Genomic DNA, 15966 nt, shown 5'->3' with positions numbered 1-15966 from the left:
TTATTCATTTTTTACATGACTTTGATGGGTAGTTCCAAGCAAATTACTCAGAGAGAAATTAGGAGAAATGGCTGAGAACTCATCTTGAATATATCCATTCTAAATTTAGAATGGTTTTTAGGATGTAGGAAAGATTAACAGGAATGCAGAAATATTAAAAACATTCATAAAAGTAAGTCTGAATATGTGTGCCTTGGGTCTTCAGAGTAGAAGAGAATTAAGAATACTCTGATATAAATTTATAAATATATATATATATAAAACCCTAACCCTAACTATATATATATATATATATATATATATATATATATATATATATATATATATATATATAATCTCACAATATTGTCTCACAGAAGATGGGAAAAAATAGCACTCCATTTTGCAGTTCAAGGAAGTGAAGTACTGGGTGTTCCCGTCATATATCTAAGAAACGGCAGACTCTGAATTTGGATCTTGCCTCTCTGGCTCCAGAGCCCACACTCTGGAAAACATTTCACTCATATTCATATTTAGGCATGTGCTAATTATGCTTGTTCATTCAGTCATGTCCAACTCTATGTGACCTCATGGACTGTAGCCTGCCAGGCTCCTCTGTCCATGGGATTCTCTAGGCAAGTTTACTGGAGTGTGTTGCCATTTCCTTCTCCAACATAATGTGCTTATTTTCATATAAACATAATTTAGGCATATATTTAGCTATATAAAAGAGTAGTAAATAAGCCTTCTACAGCATTCTTGAGTCTTCAGCTGAGGTCCTAAATCTGAGGTCAATGGATAAAAAGTACTATGCCTCTGATCTAGAAGACTCAACATAACAGTACTTACCATAGCTATTCTGGAAGTCATCACTTCTAAAAATCTGTGGAAGATCAGGATAGAGTTTCATTAGAAATTCCCTAGGGGTTTTAGCAAGATGAATTCCTAGCGATGGGAGCAAAGAACAATCATTAGATAGACTGATGGAGGTGGCATCAGTTCAGTTCAGTCCCTCAGTCGCGTGTCCAACTCTTTGCAACCCCATGGACTGCAGCACACCAGGCTTCCCTGTCCATCACCAACTCCCAGAGCTTACCTAACCTCATGTCCATCAAGTTGGTGATTCCCTCCTACCATGTCATCCTCTGTCATTCCCTTCTCTTCCCACCTTCAATCATTCCCAGCATCAGGGTCTTTTTCAATGAGTCAGTTCTTCACATCAGGTGGCCAAAGTATTGGAGTTTTAGCTTCAGCATCAGTCCTTCCAATGAATATTCAGAACTGATTTCCTTTAGGATTGACAGGTTGGATCTCCTTGCAATCCAAGGGACTCTCAAAAGTATTCTCCAACACCATAGTTCAAAAGCATCAATTCTTCAGTTCTCACATCCATACATGACTACTGGAAAAACCATAGCTTTGAGTAGACGGACCTTTGTTGGCAAAGTAATGTCTCTGCTTTTTAATAAGCTGTCTAGGTTGGTCATAGATTTTCTGCCAAGGAGCAAGTATCTTTTAATTTCATGGCTGCAGTCACCATCTGCAGTGATTTTGGAGCCCCCAAAAAATAGTCTATCACTGTTTCCATGGCTTTCCCATGTATTTGCCATGAAGTAATGGGATCTGATGTCATGATCTGAGTTTTCTGAATGTTGAGTTTTAAGCCAACTTTTTCACTCTCCTCTTTCACTTTCGTCAAGAGGCTCTCTAGTTCTTCGCTTTCTGCCATAAGGGTGGTGTCATCTGCATATCTGAGGCTACTGATATTTCTCCCAACAGTCTTGATTCCAGCTTGTGCTTCCTCCAGCCTGGCATTTCACATGATGTACTCTGCATATAAGTTAAATATGTAGGATGATAAATACAGCCTTGACCTCCTCCTCCTTTCCCAATTTGGAACCAGTCCATTGTTCCATGTCCAGTTCTAACCATTGCTTCTTGACCTGCATACAGATTTCTTAGGAGGCAGATCAGGTGGTCTGGTATTCCCATCTCTTAAAGAATTTTCCACAGTTTTCTGTGAGACACACAGTCAAAGGCTTTGGCATAGTCAATAAAGCAGAAGTAGATGGTTTTTCTGGAACTCTCTTGCTTTTTCAATGATTCAACGGATGTTGGCAATCTGATCTCTGGTTCCTATGCCTTTTCTAAATCCAGCTTGAATATCTGGACGTTCATGGTTCACGTGCTGTAGAACCTGGCTTGGAGAATTTTGAGCATTACTTTGCTAGCATGTGAGATGAGTGCAATTGTGTGGTAGTTTGAACATTTTTTGGAGGTGGCATACTCATAAGGAAAGGTAAACAGACATCTCATTATCCCATTGTATGCCTCTTTCTAAGTGGATAAAGCCCTTAATTCATCCTGGTATAATACAAGAGTGAAGTAGAAGAGTCCTTGAGAGAATCTAGTGAATCCCTGGAGTTCAGAGGGCAGAGAGCCGATGTATGAGATGTACCCCTGGAGCAATGTGGCAGTGGTATCTGGTGCAATCTCCTTGCAATCTCCTTGGCAGCTAGGTGAGTAGAGAGAAGGGGGTGGGGTAGTAGGAGAGACCAACTTGTGTTTCCAGAGTTTGATAGAACCCTGATGCCGAGCCCAGCTCTGGTGGACCAAACAAATGTCACTGAAGTAAGCCGGATCCTAACCTAAGAGAGTTGTCTGGTTAGGGGCTGGGAGTCCAGCAGAGAAAGACTATGTCAGCTCTACCTCCAGAACAGAGCTTGAAAAGCTGAACATTGCCCTGAAAGATAAGCTGGAGAAAGTATCACCCGTGACAGGGGATGTTACAATATGGAGGTCCTGAGACCATTGGGGGTGGGTCTCAGAGGAGCCACAAAAGAGCCTCCAAGAGAGGAAAAGAAGCATTCAGGCATCTCCTACAGGAAGCCCAGGTCTTTTCCCCACTTTTTGATTGGGCTGTTTGTTTTTCTGGCATTGAGTTGTATGAGCTGCTTGTATATTTTGGAAGTTAATCCTTCATCAAGTGTTTCATTTGCTATTATTTTCTCCCATTCTGAGAGTTGTCTTTTCACCTTGCTTATAGTTTCCTTTGCTGGGCAAAAGCTTTTAAGTTTAACCAGGTCCCACTTGTTTACTTTTGTTTTTATTTCCGTTACTCTAAGAGGTGGGTCATAGAGGATCTTGCTTTGATTTATGTCATCGAGTGTTCTGCTTATGTTTTTCTCTAAGAGTTTTATAGTTTCTGGTCTTACATTTAGGTCTTTAATCCATTTTGAGTTTATCTTTGTGTATGATGTTAGGAAGTGTTCTAATTTCATTCTCTTAAACATAGCTGTCCAGTTTTCCCAGCACCATTTATGGAAAAGGCTGTCTTTGCCCCATTGTATAATCTTGCCTCCTTTGTCAAAAATAAGGTACCCATAAGTGTATGGGTTTATTTCTGTTCTTTCTATCTTGTTCCATTGGTCTATAATTCTGTTTTTGTGCCAGTCTCATACTATCTTGATGACCATGGCTTTGTAGTATAATTTGAAGTCAGGAAGACTAATTCCTCAAGCTCCATTCTTCTTTCTCAAGACTACTTTGACTATTCAGGGTCTTTTGTGTTTCCATAAGAATTGTGTAATTTTTTGTTCTAGTTCTGTGGAAAATGTCATTGGTAATTTGATAGGGGTCGCACTGAATCTGTAGATTGCATTTGGTAATATAGTCATTTTCACAATATTGATTCTTCCTACCCAGTAACATGGAATATCTCTTCATCTGTTTATGTCGTCTTTGATTTCTTTCATCAGTGTCTTATAATTTTTGTGTACAGTTCTTTTGTCTCCTTAGGTAAATTTATCCCTAGATATTTAATTCTTTTTGTTGCAGTGGTGAATAGGATTGATTCCTTAATTTCTCTTTCTGATTTTTCATTGTTAGTATATAGAAATACAATTGATTTCTGTGTACTGATTTTGTATCCTGCAACTTTGCTAAATTCACTGATTGACTCTAGTAATTTTCCGATACTATCTTTAGGGTTTTCTATGTACAGTATCTGCAAACAGTGAGAGCTTTACTTCTTTTCCGATCAGGATTCCTTTTATTTGTCTTCTCTGATTGCTATAACTAGGACTTCCAGAACTATGTTGAATAATAGTGGTGAAAGTGGACAACCTTGTCTTATTCCTGATCTAACGGGGAATGTTTTCAGATTTTCACCACTGAGAATAATGTTTGCTGTAGGCTTATCATATGTGGCCTTTACTATGTTGAGGTAGGTTCCTTCTATGCCCATTTTTTGAAGAGTTTTAAATGGGTGCTGAATTTTGTCAAAGGGTTTTTCTGCATATATTGAGGTTATCATATGGTTTTTATCTTTTAAGTTGTTAATATAGTATATCACATTGATTGATTTGTGTATATTGAAGAATCCTTGCTTTCCTGGAATAAACCCAACTTGATCATGGTCTTTGAGCTTTTTGATGTGTTGCTGAATTTTGTTTGCTAAAATTTTGTTGAGGATTTTTGCGTCTATGTTCATTGGTGATATTGCACTGTAATTTTCTTTTTTTGTGTTGTCTTTGTGTGGTTTTGGTATCAGGGTGATGGTGGCCTCATAGAATGAGTTTGGAAGTGTTCCTTCCTCTGCAATTTTTTTGAGAGAGTTTTAGGAGGATAGGCATTAGCTTTTCTCTAAATGTTTGATAGAATTCTCCTGTGAAGCCATCTGGTCCTGGGCTTTCGTTTTTTGGGGAGATTTTTGATCACAGCTTCAATTTCAATGCTTATAAGTGGGTAGTTCATAATTTCTATTTCTTCCTGGTTCTGGTTCAGTCTTAGAAGATTGAACTTTTCTAAGAATCTGTCCGTTTCTTCCAGGTTATCTATTTTATTGCCATATAGTTGATAATAATAGTCTCTTATAATCCTTTGCATTTCTGCATTGTCTGTTGTAACCTCTCCTTTTTTATTTCTAATTTTGTTGATTTGATTCTTCTCTCTTTTTTTCTTGATGACTCTCGCTAAAAACTTGTAAATTTTGTTTATCTTCTCAAAGAACCAGCTTTTAGTTTTATTAATCTTTACTACTGTTTCTTCCATTTCTTTTTCATTTATTTCTGCTCAGATTTTTATGATTTCTTTCCTTCTACTAATGTTGGGGTTTTTTGTTCTTCTTTTTCCAGTTGTTTTAAGTGTAAAGTTAGATTGTCTGTTTGATCTTTTTCTTGTTTCTTTAGATTTGATTGCATTGCTATAAACCTCCTTCTTAGAACTGTTTTCTCTGCATCCCATAGGTTTTGAGTTGTCATATTTCCATTGTCATTTGTTTCTAGAATTTTTTTTAAACTTTCCTTTTGATTTCCTCAGTAACCTGTTGGTTATTTAGAAACGTGTTGTTTAATTTCCATGTGTTTGTGCTTCTTACAGATTTTTTAAGTGTAATTGATATCTAGTCTCATAGTGTTGTGGTCAGCAAAGATGCTTGATATGATTTCAGTTTTCTTAAATTTACTGAGGTTTGATTTGTGACCCAAGGTGTGGTATATCCTGGAGAATGTTCCATGTGCACTTAAAAAGAAGGTGTATTCTTCTGCATTTGGATGGAATGCCCTGAAGATATCAAAGAGATCCATCTCATTCTAAAGTATCATTTAAGACTTGTGTTTCCATATTAATTTTCTGTTTTTATGATCTGTCCATTGGTGTGAAAGTGAAGTCACTCAGTCATGTCTGACTCTTTGCAGTTGCAGAGAGTCGGACATGACTGAGAGACTGAAATGACTGACTGACTGAGCGTTAGTTCCTTGGCTGTCTAGGGTCTTGGAGTCAGTGCTCCCACTCCAAAGGCTCAGGGCCTGATCTCTCTCCAAAGATCAGCCTAGGTCCAATTTACCAAAAGGAATTTCACCCGAAATGAAAGGGCCTTTACTTGAGTTCCAGAAGCCGATGTACAAGAACAGGACAGAGATATCTGATTCAGCTTAAACTTGGTATTTCCTGCCACATGAACAGGCCTCGTTGGACTGCAACAGATGACTAGAGGGTTTCCTCTGTAGTTTCTTAACTGGTCACCTTATCTTCAGTCTAGCAGTTCTTTATCCAGCATTTACATTGCTTTCAAAAGTACTTTTCCAAAGGAAATATTACTTCCTTGCTCTGAGCCTTTTTTTTAATGCTTGCTCCCTCCCAGTTAAGATTGAATTCTTCAGTATTCATGGAAGGGATTCAAAAATCTATTTTCTGTATTCATTTTCCAACATATAAGTATTTTGGTGTGTATTTGGACCCACTATGAAGAGGAAAATTTTAATGGATCTCTAAGAATACATTTTGGCACCACAAAGTTCTGCGGATCTGGACTTTTATTTCCCCAAACTTAGGAATGTCACAACACTGTCTCTCAAGCTGAAATGCTTCCATAACCCCAATCAAAATCCAACCACCCTTCAAAGTTCAGCTCAAATATCACCTTTTCTTAAATGTTACCTGATTCCCCCAGTTGGAATCAGTTAGTCCCTGGTCTGTATTCTCCTGACCTTTTCTGTATTCTTTTCATTTTGATCTTGTTTCATTCTGTTTCATATTATAGTTAGCCATGTAGAAAGGGTGCAAGACAAAAGCCCCAAATGTACATTCACTCCCAATTTTCAATTTATCAAGAAATAAAAAGATGAATTTATCAGATTCCAGTTACAAGAAGATGCAAAGAGTCTGCTTGAACGAGCAGTGACTGACACCTTTGAACAAGTTCAGGGTCAAGCAAATCTAGTTACCTATGAGGAGTGTGGCCTTCAGATGAACCTGAGTGAACAGTGTGGAGGTGGTAAGAGTCAGTCATGAAGTACCGGCAGACATGCACCAGTTACAAATCCGAAAGATCCATAATAAATGGCACCAGTTCCCAACACCTGGGTTTAGAAACCTCAGGAGAAGAATTTAAGAAACTGAACCTATGAAAGGATTTTTATCTCTAGGGCACTGCAATGATGTTATTTTGGAACCAGTTAAGAGTTTTTTCATATGGTTTCCACGGGGGGAAGTATAGGGGAAGGGATAGAGTTTGGGAGTTTGGGATTGACATGTACACACTGCTGTATTTAAAATGGATAACCAATATGGATCTACTGTAGAGGACATCGGACTCTGCTTAATGTTATGTGGTAGCCTGGGTGGGAGGGAAGTTTGGGGAAGAATGGATACATGTATATGTATAGCTGAGATCCTTTGCTGTCCATCTGAAACTATCACAATTGTTACTTGGCTACACTCCAACATAAAATAAAAAGTTTTTAAAAATTATTTCACTGGAGGGAAGAAAGTTATTTCTTATTTCAGCTGAAGGTGAGAGTGGTCAGGGACAAAAAGAAAGTACTGAAAAGCATGAGGATATGGACATGATATCCGAGGGAAGATGACAAACCCTGAATTGTGATTTGGTCTGTCCATATGGGTGCCATGAGAGGCCGAGCAACAAGTGTGTGGGCTCAGTGTGTGAACAGGCACAGAGGAAAGGACGTCAACAGACCACACGTGACTGTGATACCATGACATATGAGTAGCAGTGGCCTCTGACAAATTACAGAATTACTTTGGAGTTAGAGAAACAACCTCTTATGGCTATAGGGGGACACCCTAATGTGACAAGACGCTTGAGTAAGTCACTCCACCAGGGAAAGGGATTTGCATTTGAGTTTCACCTACTGCTCACTCCTATATTCCAAGACAGGAGAAACTGAATGTCAAGGGTTACAGTTGGAGACACTTAATAAATGTCCATTAAATAAATAATAAGGATGTTGTCATGTTCTGTGGAAGATCTCACTATAAGTTCTTGCAAAACAGTGTGTCTGGCAATTCTCTTTGTATCCTTAATTTTCTGTAGAGGGTTTCCCCTCTACAGAATGACTCAGATAATGACTCAGACAGTAAAGAATCCACCGCAATGTAGGAGACCTGGGTTTGCCCCTGAGTTGAGGAGATCCCCTGGAGAATGGAACGGCAACCCACTCCAGTATTCTTACCTGGAAAATTTCATGGACAGAGGAGCCTTGCAGGTTATAGCCTTGCAAGAGTTGAACTTGACTGAATGACTAACGCTTTTAACCACTGGTGGTCCAGTTGTTAAGACTCCACGCTTCCACTGCAGGGGAGACAGGTTATATCCCTGGTTGGGGAGTAAAAATCCCATATGCCTCAAGGTGCAACAAAAAAATAATTAAATTTGGTATTTTGGGCTTCCCTGGTGGCTCAGATGATGAAGAATCTGCCTGCAATGTAGGAGACCTGGGTTCAATCCCTCAGTCTGGAAGATACCCTGGAGAAAGGAATGGCTATCCACTCCAGTATTCTTGCCTGGAGAGTCCCATGGACAGAGAAGCCTGGTGGGTTACAGTTTATGGAGTCTCAAAGAGTCAGATATGACTGAGCAACTGACACTTTCACTCTCACTTTCAGCCACTTGTATCTTTACCTGCTGAACATGCCCCTTTCCCCTTCCTCAAGTAAATGCAGTTCTTCTTTGATGGACCTGATCCTCCTTGCTCTAAGTTTCGATATTAGTGAGGCTGCTAGTCGTGGGCACATGAACCAAGCTTGCCATTCAAATGGTTCCACTGTTTTAGCAACAGAGACTGGTAAGAAGAATTGACACAAGACTCAAATTTTGGTTGATCAGCACTTTTCTATAGAAATGTCATATGCAGAAGCAGGGACCCTAGCTTTCCCCACAGTAACAAAACTACCATGTTAACAACATTGGAGCTGCGGCTCCCAGCCATGTTCACGATCATGTGGAGAAAAAGCCAGCATGGAGGAGAAGAGAATGAAGGCCAGCAAAGATAAGCGCAGAGATGTGTGTGTGTGTGTGTGTGTGTGTGTGTGTGTGTGTGTGTGTGTCTAAGAGAGAGAGAGGCAGAGACAGTAGAGAAAATTTTTATTAAGAAAATAGTAATTATATTTTCAGTGTACATTTTCTTCATTAAACATTTTCCTGCTGTTTAAACAAAAATTGTTTTTTGAAGTCAGAAGAAAATACAAACGTATATAATAAAACACATATTGGGAGGACACATGTGAATGTTTATCATCCTTTAGCTGATCTAGCCTCTCCAGACTTGGCTGTTTTAGACTGTTTATTTCCACTCTGTCACCATGTGTGACAGTAATGAAGATTCTGGCTTTATAGTCCATATGCTAGAAGCTGCATTGTTTTTGGTAACACTCTGGGACCCCACTATAAATATTTAAAGCATGTCAAGCTTGTTATCTACAAAGGAGATTCCGGGTAAGAACTGAGCTCTAAAGCTCTCCTAGAACATTAGCATGGGTTGAGAGAGTCATTATAAATCCATAAAGCTTTGTAAAATTCAGGCTGACTTCTTATTTTAGAAGTTGTCTTTGATTTTTCTCATATATCTTTCTTTGTATATCCTGTTTCTGACTCAATAGCCTTGCTTAATATTTATAAAGGAGATCATCACACTGATTCTTAAAATCAAAGAACTTAAGGAAGAGGAATTTTAAAAAACCAACAACTGGGGATGAAAACTAAGCATAAAATAAAATGTTAGGGAAAAGTAAATCAAAATTATCATGAACCACCAACAGATTTGAAATTTGAATTATTCAAAGCGGCACATTTTCTGGATTCCAGCTCTATGCTGCAAGAATTGGAAACAGAAAACAGGGGCATTGTTATACACTTTTCACTGCCAGCCTTCTACTGCCACCACAAAGCACCCCAGTTCCTGTCCTGACTGCCAGTCGGCAAGAACCTTGCATGGAAATTAACAAGCAGAGTCCTGGTTTGTTTTTTTTTTTTTTTAAGTGATACAGGTTCACATTTAGATTTCTTCAGAAAGTCTACTCCATCCAAAATTTTACCCAGCAAATTTGTCTGATAATCTATCAGGGAAGACTTGCTTTAATCATTTGCTTTAACATTGGGCACAACTGCAAATATAAAGAAAGACTGAATATAATAAAGCAGTTAATTTTCAAAAGGTGAATACAGATCCTATCATTTCTGTCCAACTTGTGATCTTTAAATTGACATTGCAGCATTTATCCTAAGATCATGTAAGTAATAGACCATCCCCAACTTTATTACAACTCCATATATTTTTTGATAAAAGACTTCAGCAAAACACTGCAGTCATTCTTTTTCTTCTTCCCTTCTTTTCAAATAAACTTAAAACAATTTTTTTTTTTTTTTACCTTCACTTCCATAGGACTATTCATGGGATTTATTTCTTCATGAAAGCAGAGTAGTCTCTGTGTGGTTTGAAGAGCCTTGCCCACAATACTTTTTTTTTTCTCTTCTCAGACTACTTTCTGTTAAGTCCTGAATCTCTGGAAAGCCACAGTAAGGCTGTTGAACAATGCCTGAAAGGAAAAGAGGAAGAGAGAAAGCTGGAGTGGGTTAGTCACTGTCTTGGAAGGGCAGGCTCAAAAAGGGAGTGTCATGGTGATGTCCAGCAAAGGAACACCTGAAAAGATGTAGCAAAGGAGAGGTGAATTTTGTTGCAGACAGATGAAGTTTTAAGTCAACTTTTTCACTCTCCTCTTTCACTTTCATCAAGAGGCTCTCTAGTTCTTCTTCGCTTTCTGCCATAAGAGTGGTGTCATCTGCATATCTGAGGTTATTGATATTTCTCCCAGCAATCTTGATACCAGCTTTTTCATCCAGTCCTGCATTTCTCAAGATGTACTCTGCATATAAGTTAAATAAGCAGGGTGACAATATATAGTCTTGATGTACTCCTTTCCCGATTTGGAACCAGTCTGTTGCTCCATGTCCAGTTCTAACTGTTGCTTCTTGACCTGCATACAGATTTCTCAGGAGGCGGGTCAGGAGGTCTGGTATTCCCATCTCTTGAAGAATTTTCCATCATTTGTGGTGATCCACACAAAGGCTTTGGCATAGTCAATAAAGCAGAAGTAGATGTTTTTCTGGAACTCTCTTGCTTTTTCTAGGATCCAACGGATGATGGCAATTTGATCTCCGGTTCCTCTGCCTTTTCTAATCCACCTTGAACAGCTGGAAGTTCATGGTTCATGTACTGTTGAAGCCTAGTTTGGAGAATTTTGAGCATTACTTTGCTAGAGTGTGAGATGAGTGCAGTTGTGCAGTAGTTTGAGCATTCTTTGGGGATTGCCTTTCTTTGGGATTGGAATGAAAACTGACCTTTTCCAGTCCTGTGGGCACTGCTGAGTTTCCCAAATTTGATGCTTTTAAACTGTGGTTTTGGAGAAGACTCTTGAAAGACACTTGGACTGCAAGGAGATCCAACCAGTCCATCCTAAAGGAAGTCAGCCCTGAATATTCACTGGAAGGACTGATGCTGAAGCTGAAATTCCAATACTTTGGCCACCTGATGCAGAGAGCTGACTCATTGGAAAAGACCCTGATGCTGGGAAAGATCGAAGGCTTTAGGAGAAGGGGATGACAGAGGATGAGATGGTTGGATGGCATCACCGACTCAATGGACATGAGTTTGAGTAAACTCTGGGAGTTGGTGATGGACAGGGAGGCCTGGCGTGCTGCAGCCCATGGGGTCACAAAGAGGCCGACACGACTGAGCAACTGAACTGAGCTGAACTGAACTAGGTGATGTAGGGATTCCCGGTAGTTCAACTGGTAAAGAAAGTGAAAGTCGCTCAGTGGTGTCTGACTCTTTGTGACCCCATGGATTATACAGTACTTGGAATTCTCCAGGCCAGAATACTGAAGTGGGTAGCCTTTCCCTTCTCCAGGGGGTCTTCCCAACCCAAGGATCGAACCCAGGTCACCCACATTGCAGGCAGATTCTTTACCAGCTGAGCCACAAGAGAAACCCAAGAGTACTGGAGTGGGTAGCCTTTCCCTTCTCCACAGGATCTTCTCCACCCAGGAATGGAACAGGGGTCTCTTGCATTGTAGGCAGATTCTTTACCAACTGAGCTATGAGGGAAGCTGAAACTGGTAAAGAAACTGCCTGCAGTGCAGGACACCCCGGTTTGATTCCTAGGCTGGGAAGATCCCCCAGAGAAGAGCTACCCTTTCCAGTATTCTGGCCTGGAGGAATCCACGGACTGTATAGTCCATGGGGTCACAAAGAGTCAGACATGACTGAGCAACTTCCCCTTTACTAGATGATCTAGCCTAGGAGAAAGCATTACCTCGCAGCTTGGCAGAAAGAGCTTTTGTATAGTGTCCCCTTTTCTGCCCTTATTCCTGGTTGTCCATGTAACGGAGAACTAGCCCGATGGGGGACATAGCCAAGATCCACCCCCTCAGAAGACTAAATGTCCACGTTTCCAGTTTCCAACAGATCAGATGTAAGCTAACTCAATACTATGCTTGTCCTAAATAATGCATGTCTAATGAAATAAGTTTGGAAGGACTAAAAGTTCCCACTCTATCTCTCAGCTAAAATTGCATACAGATGCTGCTCCGTGCCTGTATTAACTTGTAACTGTGAACAAATTATAAGGTTTTAAGATCACAGAAAAGTTTTTGAAGTTGAAAATAACCACCATTACAGACAAAATAACCTGTCACTTCTTTTCGAGTTCAGGGAAATAAAATGTTGGTAAGAAAATAAAACATTCTGGCTCCATGCCAGAACATAACATTATACTCTCATGCACTTCTAGAGTGCTTATCTTAAGTGTCAGCAAGTGGTTGTTTGTTGAAATCCATATTCCTTAAGCATATTTAAGATCTTTTTGATTGACAACACTGAGTGTCTGTTATACATAAGATTATATGTTAACTTTGCTCTAAAGAAATAACATCCAAACCTTTATTTCATCTGATTCAAACTTATATTTATTTCAAAACCATCCACAAATCACGGAAAGACAAATATTTAATATATTTCATGAAAGAAATAACTGTATTTCAACTCTGTAATGTCATTATCATTTCCTAGTTTTGATTATTTGAAACAAATAATACATACAGTTTAGAATCTGACTAGGAAAATTTTATATTTCTGTCTGGACACTAAATCTAATAATAATAATAAGGTTTTTAAGACATGTGTAAGTTCGTAAAAATGAGGCTTAATTATAATTTTATGCTGTGGTTTTGATGGTTTAATCATAGTGGTTAATCATAATGGTTTAATTATAAAGAATAAATAACCAATATGAAATTTAAAGGGAAGTGGTTTTTACCAACACTCTGGTTAATCAGAAAATGTGCAATGTTAGGTCTCAAAAAGGAGAAAACCCTTTTCTCTTGAGACTTCTCTTCTGCAGCTGTATTATACAGAGGTCTAAAAATCACTGAACTGAATTGCCCCAAGGCTCAATCCAAGCTTTTTGTTTGAAGGGTACACTGAGGGTAAATTTTTGAGCCTAATTATTATGCCACTTCAAATACACTCCTCCAGCGGGATCAGTGGAACAGAGCCATCCACAGACAGGTTGAACATCTCAAACGTCTATCCTTCTGACCCTTTTTAGATCCTCTTCCTGCAAGCCGAGCTATTCTGGCTTTTATTTTCTTTTTTCATCTTTCCTACATTCAAAGAGAAAAAATGAATGTGAAAGAAACTGAGCCACAGTACCAAGTTCTTGGGCATATATACATAAGCAGGTAGATAGACTCTCTCATACTGAGATTTTTAAACTCTGTGTGTAGTTTGTTTCAAATCAGGGAAATAACTTTTCACTTTCAGTAGCAATATAGGGCCTATATGACATGTCATACATGCCAGGGAATTCAGTGTCTGACAGCACCTTCTGAACAGTAGAATCGATACATCAGACCATTTATCAAACATGTTATAATTTAATTCTGCCTTTATGTTCATAGGTCTAATGTTTTTGGCTAATTTCGTATTAACTGGTCTAAAGGTCAGGAATTCTAAATTCTACCCCGCCTTTAGAACTCTTTGCTACCTTGAGAAATTCATGTAAATGACCTGTTCTAAATCATTTGTTCCCTCATCTGTGAAGTAAGGAAGTTGTATCAAGTTAGTTTCTAACCTGTGGGTCAAAAACTTATTAAGGGCAATGAAGTTACTAAAAAGGTTCAGATAAATCAAATGTACAACTGAATAAACCCTACTATGACACTAACACATGTATTATTAATGTTTCAAATGTATGCATATACTGTTGCTTTTAATAGAATATAAATTTATTTAAAAGGCTTACCAAATTCAGAAAAGCATTTTGTTATTTTGCATTTTGTATTAATCATCTAACAGTAAAATTACAACTGAAATTATGTGAGAGGTCCTACTAAAGTATCTGGTGAAATCTGAGATTATGCCAACCCTGAAATGTTAAAAATCCTTGAAAAAAATTCCATGGAAAATTCTTAGGCTGCTCTCTGGAAGGGTTATAGTAATATAAAAATAGAGCTATTGGGCTCCTCTTTATCCTGTTTTCTGCCTCACTATTAAGGTGACTCTTTCTGTGTATATGGTTGTCGATTCTAACCACAGTACCTTCAGACTCCAGCTTAAACGAGGAATACCAAAGACCGGAAACATGTCTATTTCTTTTTTTCCAGGAAGATAATCTAGCCTGTAACAACTGCAACATTCTTCTTTGAACACAAAGCTTAGGCTGTGAAATTCCATATTAGAAAGTAGTTTTGAGACTTGACATGAGAAAAATGAAGTAATTCCTTCAGAATAAAAAAAAGAGATAACATACTTTGTTGGAGAGATAATATACCACAGAAACAGGAAAAACTGTATACTATATTCATTGTAATGCTTTGGACATAATACACGTATTATATAAACGTAAGTTTTTTTTTCCTTTTGTTTTCTTTCATTAGTCTTATAATATATGTATCTAAAACTGAAAGTGAGCTAAAGTTCTTACTAGGGATACCAACTGATCAGTTATCAAGATAATCAGAGTAAATCTTTCCTTCTTTAGTTGATTCTTCCATACTCTTTATCTCTGTTGCCTATATACCCTCACAATCCTTTCAATGGAATTTTCTGTTGTTTACATCTTGGCAAATATCAGAGCACGGGGATTCCTCTGAAAGCTGGTATTTACCTACTGTCTACACTCTGATATCCCACAGGTAGAGTTCACTATGTCCCAGTGAAACCACAAATCCCTACTACTGATTGATTCCAGGTCTCTTCCTACACAAGTCCGTTCTACTCTGCCATCAAAATTGTTTTTCTGAAATGGATTTGCTTACATTAACAGCTGCACCCAAGTTTTGAAACCCCATTATCATAAAGAGACATTCTGCCCTACTTAATCTAGCCTACAAAGTTTCACAATCCGGATGTGAACCTCCTTTTTAGCCACATCTTGAACCAGCTAAATCTTAATATTACACTATGATTTTTTGTAACTCATTGTATTTACTATTATACTTAGCGGATCTAAATTATTCTGTTTCTAAAGTCTCCCCGATCCTGTGTCCCTACCTGTCAAGCTTTCATTCTTCAATATCCAGAGTAAATATTCACTTTTTTGCAGCTTTATGTTACTCCTTTCCCCTTGGGAGAATGAACTGAACACTTCGTGCAATAATAACTGAACATCTATGTGTGATATCATACCAGATACTTGGGTACCAATGTTTATAATGAGACAAACTCTTGCCTTCAGTGAGCTTTCAGACTAGTAAGGGATACAGTTCTGAAAGAAAGAAATGCCACTTAGTGCATCAGTTCTATGACAAAAATCTGTACTCAGAATGGTTGAACACAAAGAAGAAGGTGATCAGTTCTAGAAGGGGGCAAAGGGGGCAAGGAAGAATAGGTCCAAAAAAACATCATAGAGAAGATAGTTCCTGAGCTGAATCTTGAAAACATCAATGGGCATACAACAGGGGATAAATAATAATCCAGAGGAAAGGGAGAGTCTATATATGCAGTCATTCAGTTGTTCATTCAGCCATTTATTGAGTGACCATGATATGTCAAGCACTGCACTAAGGGTTGAAAACATAAAAATAAATTAAAATACATTCTTATCTTATAAAAGGCAAGCAAGTAAAATAAGCAATCATATGATAATGGATACAGTAGACAGCCTCTAAAATAGCCTCATGGAACAAGG

Source organism: Muntiacus reevesi, chromosome 4 (assembly GCF_963930625.1).
Source record: "Muntiacus reevesi chromosome 4, mMunRee1.1, whole genome shotgun sequence".
NCBI classification, from domain to species: domain Eukaryota; kingdom Metazoa; phylum Chordata; class Mammalia; order Artiodactyla; family Cervidae; genus Muntiacus; species Muntiacus reevesi.
This window is presented reverse-complemented; position numbering follows the sequence as displayed.